At 39.2% G+C, this 16,816-nt stretch overlaps 1 protein-coding gene across 15 annotated transcripts in view; it reads left to right on the plus strand.

Annotated features, from left to right (window-relative positions):
• ROBO2 (roundabout guidance receptor 2) overlaps positions 1 to 16,816 on the plus strand; it is a 1,574,925-nt gene that overhangs the window by 857,279 nt on the left and 700,830 nt on the right. The window lies entirely within an intron of this gene.

Raw genomic sequence — 16,816 nt, forward strand, 5'->3', positions numbered from 1 at the left:
GAACCTGTATTTCTGTAATGCTTGAAATTTCTTACCCTGAAAGTGTTTTTTTTTAATGAGTAGGTCATATGGCCAGAACAGTCCCTTTATGTATCTTTTTCACTTTATCATTTTTTCATTTTGCTGAGGAATATATTAGCCTTTGCTACTTTTAGCAGTGGGCTTTGAAGAGAAAATGAGCAGTGAAGCACTAATTACATATTATGGCGTCTGAAGGGAAACTGTAACTGAGTGATAAGATTTCCAAGTGAAATCAGTTTCTTGAAGCTTTTGTTTATTTGCTAAATATTTTCATATAAAATTAGTGTAATAAACATTTTTTTCTTTTAGGGTTGAATGTAAAATTGATTTATTTATGCATAACTAGATATGCCTTTCTTTTCAAGTTCTTAGAATAAGAGTTTTGGTTTGAAAACACATTACTCGAATGACCTTTTTTGTGTTTCTCTGATAATCCCCCAAAAGTGGAGCCATTACATTTGTGAGCCAAGGGAATGGCTGCTTTTTGTTCTTCCACACAATCACCATCTAGTAGTTTTAGACCTCTCATTGATCTGATGGGTCCAAATCACTCATGTATCTGTAATCTTGCTGTTCTTACTGGAGCAAAACTCCCATTGACATCAATGGAAGCTTTGTCTTAATGACTGCAATAGTATTGGTGTCTCTAGGAAGTAAGAATACTGAAAGAAATTTGAAGCATCCACATATTTGAAACTATGTTCTGCCCTTCTTCGTCCCCTGGGAGACTTCCTATATTAATTGTCTCTGTGCTTAGTTGGCTTTAATTATTAATCTGCAGGTGTTTCAAATCATGGTATATTCCCACTGGGTTTAGGTCAAGGACCATTAGCTGTGATACATTGCCGTAGTTTTGTGGGTTTTTTTGGATCTTTTTAGATGGCTTCACAGACCTCAGAAAATAGTCATTTGCAATAATTTTCTACTATTAACCACAGTGATCTGTAGCATAACTACCATCTCCTCCTCCCTGAAGGCAGGTATTTAAGCAGTCTCTAGGTTATGCCTAGAAGCATTTTCTAAACATTATTTCTGAGAACCATATATGGAATGCAGTTTAGTTAAGGAATCCATCTACTGTTCATGCTGTCCATACTTACATAGATCTCATTTTGGGAGTTACTCATTGTCTTTCAGAAGCTACAGACTGAGATGCTTGAAAATGCAAGAAAGTGATGGATTCTGTATTAATCTGTCTAGGGTTATGATGTAGCCAGCAATGAAAGAGCATCTAATTATGTTGGTGCTAGACTGAATCTTTTAATTGGTTAATTATAATGCACATGTAGATTAACAGCTTTTAAAGGTCAGCCCCTTTTAAATTACACTGAGTACTACTTTATGTGCTGTGTAAACCTGGCATTCTGTTGGTATCGAAGAGGTACATCATAAATTAGTTTTGAAGTATGACAAAAAATGATTAGCACCCTCCCTCCTAAGTAGTTTGAATTAAGCCTGAAAGCAATGGCAGCAGGCTTTGACAATATAAGCAGTTCCAGAAGTAAATAGGAACAGCTTATATGAATTGTCCCATTTTACTGAGCTATCACACTACACTCAAATATTTCCTCTAAATTCTGAATAGCACAAGCTGCTGATGTTCTTAAAATATCTTTTAAAAAAAAAACAAGATGCTTACTGATGCAAAATTATTTAACCACGTTAAATCAAATATTCCTCTGTAATTTTCTCTTCCCCTCACTCATACTCACTATTATTTCGTATTTATGCCACCTTGAGGGCCTCAAAGTGATTGAATACATATTATTTCCACCTACTGGAAATAGCACTGGTGTTACCAGCACAGTACCACCATTTATTAAAAACTCAAAGTGACAGATTTAAAAAAAAATGGAAAATATCAAAGGTTTAATTTGTGGTATAAATGAAATACATTTTGTACAATATGAGATTTGCCATTACTTATAAGGGAAAAACTGCTTACTTTCACCACATTTTAGCTATAGGCAGAGCTGTATGGAAGTAGGGATTATTTAAAAACAAGTCATTTTGTGAAACAGTATCACCACTCTGCATTGGGTTTGTTTGTTTGCGGTGTGTGTGTGTGTATTTTACCCCTTGAAACTGCTTTTGTAGTTTCAGGATCATGGATACTGTTTTCTCAGAATGTCAAAAGTCATTTTAGCATGATTTATATTTTCAGCAGTTCGACTGGGTGCAGGAGAAGTCCCAACTTTGAAACTTTCCCTTTTGTGAGGAGAAAGGATGGTGGAAGAGGCAGTGAAAGTTATCTGATTTTGTGCATGTAAATGGTTATGCACACAGTATTTTTGTGATGGAGGAGGATAGGAGAGCAGAATACTGTAGAGATTTAGTTGATAGAGGGCTGTAAGGTAGTGTATTGTGGATACTTAAATCTGGATTAGAATTATGACGCTCAGGTTTACAGTGTGTAGTAAAGTGTGTATGAAATTTTGATCCTTTCAATGCAGAGCAAACAAAAGTATTCACAATAACTGTGCATTCCACCTGTACTTGTGTGTTCAGACTTATGATCTATGAAAACTGAAAAGCCTCAAGTCAGATAACAGGGTGGGAGCAAAACCACTTTGGGCATAGAGTGGTGTGTACCTCCTATCAGAATAATTTCTTATTTAATTTCCAGCCAAAGCATTGTGAACACAATCTATGCAGGCTGTGCTTTGCGCAGTCACAGAACTGATAATAATGAAGGAGACTCAAAATATTAAGCAGGGAGGGCCTGTATATGGTATTTCCCCCTCAGGGACATGACCTGGAAGACATCAGGATTTATCCTCATGAGTTTCAGATACTTTCATTCCAATTTTTTTTAGTGTAATCCTGCCTCCTCTGAAATCAATGACAAAACTCCCATTAACTTAAATGAAGCCAAAATTGAACACTTCATTTTTATTTTGTCAGCAGGAGCAATAAAAAATTGAAGTAGATCAGGAGATTTAGGCACACTATTTGAGAGAGACCGCATATAGGAGAAGCAGAAACAATAATGCAGTAGCTGAAGAGAAACATAGAAAAATGAATTTTAAAGGAATGCCAACTTTTTTCCCTTCAAAATTGGGTTAAGAAATCTGTTTAAAATTTCCTTTGGGGAAAAGAAAAAGCTGATTCATGTAGAAACCTTGCCTCTATGAACCTTCCCGCCTTCCACACCTTTCCTTGAGGGGTACTACTTTTGCAAACACAAGGCAATATACTATTTTGTGTGCAATGTTCACAATGTATGGTAATGATGCACCATTTTTTCTTGCAAATATTTGTCATTCTGCCCCCTCCCCCTTTTTTTTCTTCTCTAGTGTTTTCTGTCATTTGCTTAATGGCTTTACCTCCTCTTCATCAAACTTAAAGTGATGCTACCAGAAAGTTGAAGGGCCAGGTCACCCTTTAAGGGGCAGACACCAGCTGTCCTGGATGGACTTTTAGTGGAGCAATTCCAAGCTGCCCAGGTGGTATGGGGGAACAGGGGAAGCACTTCAAGACAGACCACCTCCACACACACCCCATTAGTGTCCTGGCTGGCGAGAGGAAGGTTGGTACAGAGAGGCAACTGGCATGATGGTTTCTAGCCCTAAAGGCATCATTGCTACCTGCCTGTTAGGGGGTGAAGATGCTCTTAAAGTGACAAACACTTCACAAAGTGGCCAGGAGGAAATTACACCCAACAGTGAGGTGTCATAGGTGGATAACCATAATGGTAGCCCAGTACCTCTTAATAGCTTCTCTTCATCTGCAACTTTTTTCTCTCTAAAAATTTATCTTCTCAGCTGCTTCTTTCCTCTCCATCAACTCAGCTATCCATATTTTTTCTTGCTCTTCTTTCTTCCTATTCCATCATGTTCGGAACTGATTAAACATGTAATGTAGAAACTCCATCTGCAGTAAAACAGAATTTTAGGAAGTCCCTGTTTAACTATTGGGAGGACAAAAGGAAGGTGTAAGGCATGTTTTTACAAGTATCTTGCAAAGCTAGAAAACTGGAAGAGACAATCTACTTGTGCCCACAAAAAAATCTAGGAATGGATCTTTTTCTAAAGTGTCTAAGTGTCTACACTGCAATAAATCATCCACAGCTTCCCCATGTCAGTGGACTTGGGATCATGAGGCTCAGACTGCAGGACTAGAAAATTTCAGTCCAGACAGTCTGGCTGGAGCCTGGGACATCTATACTGTAATTCTGTAGCCCTGAAGCCCGAGTTCTGTGAGCCTGGATCAGTTGATGTGAACCAGCCCAGGTGCTTTATTGCAGTTTAGACCTACTCTAAGGCCATGTCTACACTTCCGGCTAAGTCAGTACCAGGGCCAGCGCTTCCATTAGGCGACCCTAGGCGGTTGCCTAGGGTGCCAGGATTTGAGGGGTGGCATTTTGTGCGCTCCCCATGGGGCACATGGGAGCTTCCAGTTCCACTCCTGTTGTGCCACCGAAGAAGGACCTTCTGCCGATGTGCCGCGGAAAACAGCGGCAGGCACTTGAGCAGCTCAATGACTGCCGCTGTTGCCTGCGGCATTTCGGCGGAGGGTCCTTCTTCAGCGGTGCAATGGGAGTGGAAGTGGAAGCTCCCGCGCGCCTCCTGGGGAGCGCACAATATGTGGCCCCTGAATTCTGCCTAGGGTGCCAGAAACTCTGGTGCCGCTTCTGGTCAGCACCACTGCAATCAATGCAGCAGTGTTGATTTTTAGTGGGTCTGGTGAAGACCACTTAAGTCCATGACAGAGCACTCTCTCTTCAACGTCTCTAGTCCACCTCCCCAAGAGGCAGAAGGTAAGTCAGTGGGAGAGTTTCCCATTGATATAGTGTGGTGTAGACACTGTGGTAAGTCGATCTCAGTTACGTCGACTTCAGTTACCTAACTTAAGTCACTGAAGTAGCCTAATTCAGATTGACTTGCAGCTTTAGCGTAGACCAGCCCTTGGTGGCTTAAAAGCACAAGTCCCATTAACTTTCATTATATAGTGAACTCACATACCCAGTGACAGGAGTCTGGTAGAAGTGGGTCCAAACTGCAAAATTGGATTTTCAACAATCCCAAAGTTTAGTTTTTTGTTTGGTTGGTTTTTGGGTAGGGAGGAGTTAGGTGTGGTTTGGTATTCAGCTTGGACAGATAAAATAAATTGTCCAGATATTAGTTTAAAATATCTAATGAAGATAAACAGCTGAAACAATCCCCTAATTTCATTATTAAAGTTTAATCATATTTGGAATCTGGGGTTAAATTAAGCCACAATCAGGATATTTAACCGAATGGGAAGGAGACTGTAATATATTCATGGTGCTGTGAACAATACTTTGTGAAATACTTTAGTAACAGTTGCACTTCTGTGTATTTGCTCCCCTTGGAGGCATAAAAACATCAATACAAAGGTGTATATGCTTCAGCCGCATTGTGACTACAACTGAACGTTACATGAAAGAATAAAAAGTCTCTCAACTCCTACTACTAAATTATCATGAGGAAACAAAGTATTTGTATACTGTAAACATCAAGGCAAAGCAGATACCATTATTTTCCAGAGCAGGAGACAATTATCTAGCTATAAAATTTAATTCTATCCATATTGTTATATCAGCCAAGCAATCAATTTAAAAATAACTAGTGCCAGCAACTTGGCAGAACAATGGTAAACATATAGTTTATACTCCCTGAGTTAGGAGTGAGACTGGGAAGAGGACTTTGAGATAATAAAAATATAGATATACACATTTGAATAGCATTAATCTTCATTTTCTTTGCATGTAAGTTACTCCTTTCTGTATTTTCTGTTATTTGATTTGGCTCTTGCTTAAAGCCTGAATGTCTGTGTAACCTAGAGATTGTCAGTTTCTTTGATGGAGGTGACTGATGGTCTTTAGAAAGCTACAGTCGTATGATTTATTATCAGGAAATAGCAGTCAGCCTACAACTTGATTGGTTGATAAGACGTACTAGAGCTATAAGACACTGTTCATTTAATAACACTTGTTATATACTGTCCGCAACACACTTAAGTATCGTACTGCAACTACAGTACATACCAGAATTCAAAAGTCTTACTATCCAAGTGTGCATGGTTGCATCATTAATTAGTGAAATAAATCAAAAAATATGACTAACAAAATTATTTCCATTAAACAGTAAATTGTTTAAATATGTAAACATTACAGTAAATTGGGAGATTGATTAAAAGCATAAATCATAGCTATGATTAAATAAAGCTGCTTACCTGCCAGATCCCAGCAAACTATCTAAATGAGGAAAATTGTGTACCACCGACATTCTCAAAACTAAAGTCTCATTTTAAATATCAGGTATGCAATACTGAACTGACAGAATTTTCATTCGCTTCAATTTAGCATTTTTTGTTACTGGAAGGTTTATAGGAAGATGCTAAATCTATTTTACCTCATTTTGCCAGTAGTGGTTTAGTGGGGGGCTGATAGGTTCAGTTGCACTCATGGAAATCATGAAACCAATGGTGCAAAACCAGGCAAATATACACTTTTCCCTGTATTGTGCAGCAGAGAGGCCCCAGCTCTGTCATATGGATGGCTGAGTCAACCCTTAGTGGCTTTGAGACCCTTTTAACAGGACCCTGTTCTCTGGGTCACAAGACTCGGAGTAGGGAGCTGGGACCAGCCGCATAGAATGAAGCTGTTGCTGAAGAGTGAATGCAGGATGGCCTCTTTCTCCAGCCCCCTCCCAAACCCGCAGGGCCTCTCCTCTAGACCTTACTGGGATTGCAAAGCCAGGGTGATGGGTGCTGCTGCTGATGGTTGTTGCCACCTTGGCAGTTTAGTATAGTACACCCATTGAATCAGGTGACTACATCAGTCCCTATATTTGCACATATTGAATGAGATCCTGGTCCTGCTGAACTTCAATAGGTTCAGGATTTCACTGGCGCTATATATATGTCAGTAAAGATTCTGATGTGTAGGAATGCTAGTTGTCATTCTGTGAATCAGAATGCAGTGGTTGCCATTAAATTCTCAACACTAATTCCCAATCTAAATATTAAATGATAGAAAATCAATGCTTCCTCCTCCCTCCCCTCCCCGTCACGCATGTGCAACCCTTCCATGTGGTGTTAAAGCCCTGCCCATCTTAATGTATATTTTCCCTATATCCTGCCCTGGCTAATTCTTCGTGCCCCTACTGGATGGCATTTTTCACACTTTCAGCAATGCTGATACAGTTCATAATTAATATTAGTATGAGTATAAGTAATGTTATGGTAAAGTCAGATCTGAGATTCAATGAATACTGAATACTTTTGATTTATTGTCACTTTAACTGAGCTATGCTAATGGGTATGGAAAGTGTTTTCACTGTTCATTGTCTTTTTGGGTTTTTTATTCTTCCCCTTCCTCCCTTCTTATCCCCCCAAAAGGATCTCTCAAATTTGGAAAAGCCACTGGTGATTTTTGTGCACTTAGGCTTTCAGGTGTTTCGGGTTGACTTCCCCCCTCCACCAAGTGCTGAGCAACCACACATGCTGAAAATCAGGCCTCTGAGATGTTTCAAGTTTAGCACTCAAATGGAGGTATCCAAAATCACTAGTCACTTTTGAAGATATAGGCCATTAAGACTATCAATTTCCAGTCTGAGGACAAGGTGGGTGAGGAAATATCTTTTATTGGACCAACTTCGGAGAGAGATGAGTTTTCGAGCTTAGACAGAACTCTTCATCAGGTCTCATTTTAAGTATCCAGTAAGCTATGCTGAGTAGGCGTCATTAAGACTGCAGTCTGAGGATAGGAAGTGGAAGGCAGGGGAGGGAAGGAACATTAAAATAGACCTTTAGATACGCTACCTACAATGTTTGGTCTGGTCATTAGGTTCCATATTAACATCACTATATGCTGAAATGTAAGCATGTGTTTTATAGTTACTATGCTCCAATTTCTCCTCTTCATAAGCAAAGAATTGATCGATTAGAAACCCTTTTTTAAAAGATACAACAAAATAACTATAGAAATCCTGCTGATCTTTGTCCTCCATAGTTTCCAATGCTTTCTTGACAAGCATCCTGTCTTTGTGGTTGAGAGCCATCAGTATTCAGTATTAAGGTAATATATGTTCTGTCTCTTTAATATATAGTATTTCTAAGGAAAACTTATCAAGAAATGCACTGATGCTGGCTACTAGATTTCCCTTCATTGTATGCATTTCTCATTTGGTTTAATCTCTGAAGTTGAAACAACTTTCATTCTACTCCATGTGCCAACAGAGCTTCCATCCATGGAAGCTTGCCAGGTGTGGAAGTGTGAGAAATGAATGACTGACACATGGTAAATATTTTGCTCTGTGAAGTCACAGACATTTTGTATAAATACATGTATTTGGCCATCTGCCATGATCAGAATTTTACAGTGTTGTTGTAGCTGTGTTGGTCCTAGGATAAGAGAGAAATGGTGGGAAAGGTAACTGTCTATTATTGGACCGACTTCTGTTGGTCGTCTTCAAGTCAGAAAAGGTAACCAGAGTGTCACAGCTAAATACAAGGTGGGATAAACTGTTCAGCATGCAGGATTAACACATGCAAGAAACCACTTAAAATGAAGTGAGCAATTAACTCCTCTGCAGACACAGAATAATTCTCCTTTGTCTCGCACCAGTCAACTTCCTTCCACCAAACCAGGCTATGGCTGAGTTTTCAAAATGACATCAATCTTTACAGTGTGTAAATCAGTGTCTGGACCTCTCCCCCTTTCTAGAAAATGCCTTTATCTCATGTTGCTGGAAGGAACATGGCACTGATTAAAACATGGCCAAAAATAGAGAGTGGTGATTTATTAGTTAATTGCCAAGTGTAAACATTCACACATGTTGCATGCCTAAAATCTTGCCATCTCTAATTGCAGAGCCCTTTATGTTCGTTCTTTCTACCCTTCAATTTCTCCCAACCTTCCAAAAATAAAAGCCCCAAAATGAGACCTTCATAGATTTAACCAGAAAAATATATCCTCTTTGTTAAAATAATTTACAACCTTGCACTGTAAATCTAGTGTACATTTTACATTCTTGCATGTTTTTGCTATATAAATGAAGCACTGAAAGTACTCTAAAACGTTGTGCATCGTGATCTACCAATATTTCTGAGACCGTGATTCCTCTAATGATTTAAAGACCGTGACCCTGTTATAAGCTTCATTACAACATGGCTTGACTGCAATTGGTCTATCTAGATCTGGGATCAATTTAACAATTTATCTGTCTAGAAAGTTATGTTTAAACCAGCCTGGGTAAGTTAGAGGTGGAGAATTTCTACAGATCTAAGGATACTACTTGTTAAAACTTACATATTTTTTTTACCTTACCTCTGTAAATGACATCATTCTTCCTTTTCATGCTTAGCATCTTCATACAAAAAATATGACCTACAAATGCTAATGTGCTAATAAGTGACTAAAATCCTATAATCTTTCAGTTTACCTATTGTACTAATCTGATTACCTCACTACTACCTCCCAGCCTTTCCTGTCCTCAGATTTTGTTTCTTGGAGGGAAGATGGGGGAAGCATCAGGAGTGTGCTAGCTTGAATATTTTCTATTAAAATAAATAAAACATCAGTTACTGAAAAATGACAACTACTTTTCTCCCATCTGCGTATTGGCCTTTAAGACATACCACCTTGGACGGTGGTCTCAGAAAGTAAGATGTACTGAGTCTATTAGCTCTTGCCTGAGAGAATGCCAAGTAAAACCCACAGGAACAAACTCTGTTAATCAGTTACCTGGGTGCAAGACTGTAGTGCCTCCATTGAAGTTAATGAAGTTAAAACAGAGCAGCATTATTTCTATGAATAGGACTGGCAGTACTTGATAATTATGTATAATTTCAAGCAAAATTGATATTTGTTTTTAAGCTTGCTTGTTTGCTTTTATCAATTTAAATTTTCATAGTTGAGGGCAATTATGAAGGGAGGTAGATAACAGGGTATCAGACAATTATTTAATGACTGTGGCTGATGAGACTCAATAAGTTAAAGCTTTATAACCATTAAAACAAATTATCAACATCACATGTCAAAACATACACAATAAATATCCTTAGAGTTTTATTGAAGTCCTCAAGCAGCATTTTTCTTATTTCACCTGTCTGTAAATGTTGATTATCGATCAAAATATTTTTTTTCTATTGATTTCACTGTAACATAGAAACTGTTTACTGACATTTACCGATCAATCTAAAACTTCCAACCCTACCTAAGAATCAATACACAGCCAGCCTCACAGTATTTACACTGGGGAGATAAGCATTCAGATGAAATGTGAAGCTTGGTAAAACCTCTGGCAATTAAAAATCCCCATTGCAGTTGTTGCCAAGTTAAAAAAAAAAAAAAAAAAAAGTATTAGCCCCACACTTCTGGTCGAATTCCAAGTCAAAGATTTCCATTCTTTATAACTGATTTCCTCTTTTAATGCCATTTAATGGTTTGTTTCTCTCTCTAGAAAGCCCAAAGTTTAGTGCTACTGGTGCCTTTCACTTGCAATTCATGCTCCCTGTAGGTTGTCCTGCACTGTGTAAAGCATTAGGATGATGAGTAGCCACAACTCCTGTATGCAAATCTGTTTGCCTAATCACTTTTCCTGCATCTGGTGAAGAGACGTGATCTCTCAATTAAGTCATTATAGAAAAGAGGCAAAGAGGATATTGAAACTAGAGCTAAAGCCAGTGCTCCAATGACGGAAGTAACAGCATTTCCCCTCTACTGGAAATGTTGCCATGGTAATAGAAGTGCAGCAGCTGTGCACCACTCCATAAGAGTTCATGTTTTGGGACCGTCCTAGGGTTTGAACCACGGACTATCCACTCCATAAGTGTCAACATAGACCTGTGACTGAACATAGGAATTGCCATACCAGATCAGCAAGTGGGGCATAAAGGGGAGTTAGGTGCTCGAACCCCACTGACATTCAGGTTTTTTCTTAAGCCAATCACTAACGTCCTGGGAATAAATCCTACAGCATAGTTTATATTCCTTACACATTTTTATCCTTTCTCATGTAACTGTGGATGTTCCTATTATCCACATACATTTGGAATTGGGAGCCAGGAATCTCATGATCTAGTCCCTGTTTTTTCCACTGAGTCTGTTGGATGATCTTAAGCAAAATGTCTAACTACTCTACAGCTCAGTTTCTCCATCTTTAAAATGCAAATGCCTGCCTCCCTTTGTAGAGCATGATACTAATTTCCAGCAGGACTAGTATTACTGTTGTGTTAATGTAATGTTCGGGGATTCTGACTGAGATCCATTGTATGCCAGACTTTAAAATGGCGCCATGTGATATGAACCATTGTATGATTGTAAACTATTACATGCCCCTAGGTTATAGGAAATGAAGACTGGCTGATTGCTTCACACCAACATGTATACCTAAACCTACTAGTTATTTAGATGCTCAGGTATCACAGTGATGACAACTATACAGTAACCTAGATAAAGTCTCTGCTCTCATTTTACATTGGGATAACTCTGAGGCAACACCATTGAAATCAGTGCATTTATAATTCAGATTTATACAAGTGACTGAGAGCAGCCTTACCTAGGATCTTATATTTTGTACATCATGTGAACTGAGCAAATAACTCTCAATATGTATGCATATTTAAAGTTGCTAAAGGAATACAGCTGTTTTTATCATGAGGATTTCTTTCTATGATGATTATGGAATACTTTCTCTCTCCACAACTCTGCAGTGCTGTGTGTTATCAGAGATCCATAGTCAAAACAAAGAGCAGCTGTCTACAAAATGGAGCTTGAGGATTTGAATGTGTGGAACACTTTATTTATTTATTTATTTATTTAAATTGTAGCCTGTAAATTTAAGCATGTTTGAGGCCTTTATGTGGTGTGTTTTTTTTTTCAACAAGCAGTTTAACCCAATAACATTTAGAATCTAATTTTAAATGGGAGAGGTCCTGCTCAAAAACTGTTCAAGCAAAATGTATGCACAACAAGTATGACTTATAACTTTATCACTGGATTAAATCTAACAGTTTGGTTAAATTCTATATAATACTGGCACATTTTTAGGGACCAACTTTGCAAATTCTTTTTCACACAAGAAGCACATACCAGTGCTCTCATGATGATCTGGGAATTTTGAAGGGAAAAGGCCCTAGAAACTAACAGCAGGTAGTATGAGGAGGCTATTGTATATAGAATGAGCTGCTTCTGTTGTAAATTAAAAGTTCCAATAAAATATTGAGAGTTCTGTTCATTTTGCTTATACACATTTTTTCTGCATCAAGCTAGAAAATGTAGTGTATATAATATATTTGTGTGCATTACATAAATGTAGAGTAGTGTACCACATAAGGTAGAAAAATATCTAGCAAATATTTAGAATTTATTGCTTGTAATTTGTGATCCATTCCTAAAACTGGGGACATTTTAGAAAAAAGCCTTTTGCCTCCATGTGGTGTTTCCCCTGTCTGGAAGAGCAAAACTCATGGTAACTCTAAAAAGGGCAAGAGGGATAAGTAGGTTCCTGCTGCTACATGTGTTCATCAGTGCATGACTGCCAGATGTAGGATGTATGCTGCAAATGGTCTTTCTTTCCCCAAAAGGAAAAAATCCTTAGCTTCCCCTCCCATAGACATGTTAGAATAGTACTAAAGAAGAGAGGTTTTTTAGCTTTGATACCTAGACATCTAAAACTGATGCATTTATTTAAATGAAAACTTTGAGAGTTTTTTTAGTTTTAAATGTTAAACATTATTTGAAGCTTTGCATGTTTGCATGTACATAATGAGGTGTGTGAGTGTGTGTGTGAGAGAGAGAGAGCGAGAGAAAGAGCTGAAGAGTCAGTAACCTTTCAAATGGGAGTTAGGTTCCTGGGCCCTTCAGAAAATCCCACCAGACATCTATCTCCCTCTTATGACACCAAACTACCTTTTTAAAATCTGGCCTTAGATCACAAAGTCATGGATGACAAGACAGAATTTCAAAAGCATGATAAATCAGGTATCCAGGTAAATTTACTGATCAAAAGCTCTCATTTCTCCCCCAGCCACCAACTTCTGTACGTCTGTCATATTTGGATTAAAATTCAGGTTATTTTAAAATTTTATTTATAGGGTTTTCCATGGTGCTCATCATTGTAATATCCAAGCAATTTACAAATTTATTCCCAGCATCTCTGTGTGGAAGAGAGTTAATTAATATACAGTAACTAAGACTGGTGTACAGTCTGTATCAAATGTGGGAGTTGCATTTATATCTTCTGATTCCTGGGCTACTTTTCTGACCACAAAACCACCATCTTTCGCCTTTCCCAAGCCTTAGTCTTTCCCAGAGCCCCTAACTCTTTAAATCCTGGAGCCCCTAACTCTTTAAATCACTTCTTGAGCTCCCCCCTCCCCCTGCCGCCAGCCCAGGGCTCCGGCAGTAGGGCTCCAGTGGCGATTTAAAGGGTCTAGGGCTCTGGCTGCTGTCAGGAGCCCCAGGCCCTTTAAATTGCTGGCCTGGGGAAGCTGGTCCGATAGCAGCTTTCTTTCACCTCTGACAATTACCCACTATTTTCACACTGCTACAGTGATAATGCACTATAGCTTTGGTTCTAAACGTCCTGGGTATTATCCCTATGAAATGGCCACAGTTTCTGTATGCCTGTTACACTTTCTGGCATACAGAAAGTATGCCTGATCCACCAAGATAAGAAGGGAATAGATAGATAGCTTTAATACAAATAAATGAACAGAATCTTGTTCAGATTGCAGAGCTAGGTAGGTTTTGGAGTGAAGAGACGTGAGTGTGGGGAAGAGAGAGCAACCTTTCTTTTATCTTTCAATATTCCTACTACCTTCCAAAAGAAATGGCCCCTGTTCTAGGTTACTTTCATCACAGAACATTTATCTAGAATCCGACAGCAAGAGGGAAAAATGCCACTGACCTGCCTCAACAATTGGGGGAACTTGATGGAGCAGCCAGTGAAAGCGGACACTGCTAGCAACAAGGGAGGGGGTCACTCACTGAGACACACCATGTAGCCTGTCCCTCTGTGAGTCTTTAGCACCCCTTGGCTAACTGGAGGGAAGAGGAATGCTGATTGGCCAGCATTCCTCCAGCTCACAGGATTTAAGCTGGAGAGGCAGCCATTTGGCACATATGTGCTGTCATCTTGCACAGATCTTACTAGGCATTTTGGAAACCTTAGCCCCATCTTTGTATTTAAACATTAAATACACTATACAGTGATAGGTCTTGCAGTGTTCTAGGGTGCTTTCTCAGTGCTGCATGTGGAAGTAGTTAAGCATAAAGTTACATTTTTAAGAGATGTGTAAGAAAAAGAGAGTGGTAAAGGGCATGGGGAGAAAAGAAATGCGAAGCAAAGGAAGACTAATAGAGGAGTGCTAAGAGTAATAAAATCTTTCTTTCCTAAATATTGATACTCTTAGTATATACAAAGCTCAAAGTAAACTCAGTCCCTCCTCCAAGGGGCTGAATAGCGAGCAGTAGAGCTGATCCAAAAATAGTGTGGGTCTGAGGTGCTGTCCAGCACACACCCTTCATGGCTGGAGGTGACAATGCAGGAGCTCTGCCTCAGGCCCTCACAATGTTCTTTAGCCTACTGCAGCTGTAGAGGTGACTTGGCACTCCAATCAAGCCACTTCAAAGTGTTCAACCCCCCTTACTTAGTTTAAATACAATGAACAAAAGTCTCCTCAGGCCAGCTGGACTCATCCTTCATCTCGCTTTCTAGTAGGCCAGACCCCAGCTACAAGAGCCTGATTTCCTACTTAGCAACTGGCTCCACGGCTGTTGTCTCATCAATTACCCAGACCAGATCTCTCCTCCTCCTCTCAAGCAGACTGTATTTCCAGAGCAATGCACTGTGATCAAAGGAATCTGACACTGTACCCATTTCTTCCAGCAGGAAGCAGGAATATTGACGGATAAAAGACAACCACACATTCCTCCTTTCCAAAACCCACCAAACTCTTGGCCCTCGAAAAGGTTCCATCTGGATGTGGGAGAAAAATGCTGTGCAGGAGCACAGCTATCTGCTCACCTTCTCAGACCATCCCCAACTGTTAGACTTTAATCCTCTTAAGTCCAACGCTGACCACAGATGTAGCAGGGTAGGGCTAATTGAGCCCAGGGCTCCTTTTTGTCCCTTTCCTATCAGGCATGAGATTTTTCTACCCTGTCAGAGGCATTTTTTCTGACAATTTTCAATGAAAAGAAGAAAAACTTTAATTGTAGCATTGTGAGTGATGTAGTCCAGCTGGGGATCTTGGCCCAAAGAGGAGAAGCGGGATATGAGGAGCAACCTATAACTCCCATGAGGCACTAAAACTCCCATTTTTATCTTAAATAGTTCAGTTATGGACCAAAATATTTTTATGAAAATGATATTTCTAGCAGCTGATTTTCATGAAAGAATAGTCTAAACGTGGAAAACCAGGCTTGACAGAACTTTCAACCAGCTCTAGCTGGAACTGAAATCCTGACTGTACTGAAGTCTATGAGAGCTCTCATTGCCATGAGGACTCATTTGCCAGCACAGTTTGGGCCAGCTACCATTATCCATCATGTTTTAAATAAGGGGACACTGAGATTAATTATGATTATTCTGGGCCTGCTCCTGAGCTCCAGAGTTATCGAAAACCATGTCCAAGTGGAAACCTGTGTCCATGATTTCCACAATTCTGTTTACACCTTCTGGTATTTCCTTGACTTTGTCTGCTCCTAATTAAGTGGCTTTGTGTGTTTCTCAATCAACTGTGGTATCCTGGGATTGTCACTGGGAGTGTCATTTGTGCCTCAGGGATTTTTATGCTATATCCTGCTGTGCTTCAGCTGAGGTTCTGTAGCAGAAGGGTACATCTATGCTGCAAAGGCCTGTGCCCTTGCTATCTTGTTTCCAGATCAATAGAAATGCAAGACTACTGAAAGTTCTATAATAAAACCCAGGAAGACCTATCTTGACATTTTTGATATTTCTAAAGGGGAGGAGGGGCATATTCAGCTTTGCTTTAAATTTTAAAAAGAAACAAAAAAAGTAAAACTGAATTGTTAGTGGCTTTTTGTATTTAAAATGCTTTGCAAGTCACTTTTATTCGTTCTTCATCGGATGCATGCAGTGGAAAATATAATAGGAAGATATACACACACACCCATTGTTTCATCGTGTGTGTGTGTGTTTGTGTGTTACCATGCACACACTAACGAGAGTGATCAGTTAAGGTGAGCTATTACCAGCAAAGGAGAAAAAACGTTTTGTAGTGGTAATCAAAATGGTCCATTTGCAGCAGTTGACAAGAAGGTGTGAGGAACAGTGTGGGGGGGAATAAACATGGGGAAATAGTTTTACTTTGTGCAATGACCCATCCACTCCCCGTCTTTATTCAAACCTAATTTAATGGAGTCCATTTTGCAAATTAATTCCAATTCAGCAGTCTCTCATTGGAGTCTGTTTTTAAAGTTTTTTTTATTGTAATATTGTGACTTTTAGATCTGTAATCAAATGACGAGGGAGAATGAAGTGTTCTCTGACAGGTTTTTATATCACATTGGTAGATGTGCGGGGCCCAATTCAAACATTTTCGGTGGGGCCCTGGCAGGGATGACTTAAAAAAAAAAAGTGGAAAAAAAAGCCTTTCATTTCTTTCATGTATTATTTACTTTCCATAACTATATGAATAATAAAATTATATATTATATACATTGCATCATATATGCTGTTGATTGGCTATTAATGACTGCCATTTCACATGTGTGGGTCCCCGCCACTCCCTGGGGATGTGCACATGTGTTGGTCACAGCTGCTCCCTGCTCCCCTCATTGAAGCAGGTATGCAGGGTT

The sequence above is a fragment of the Gopherus evgoodei genome, chromosome 1 (genome assembly GCF_007399415.2).
Source record: "Gopherus evgoodei ecotype Sinaloan lineage chromosome 1, rGopEvg1_v1.p, whole genome shotgun sequence".
In the NCBI taxonomy this organism is placed as follows: Eukaryota; Metazoa; Chordata; order Testudines; family Testudinidae; genus Gopherus; species Gopherus evgoodei.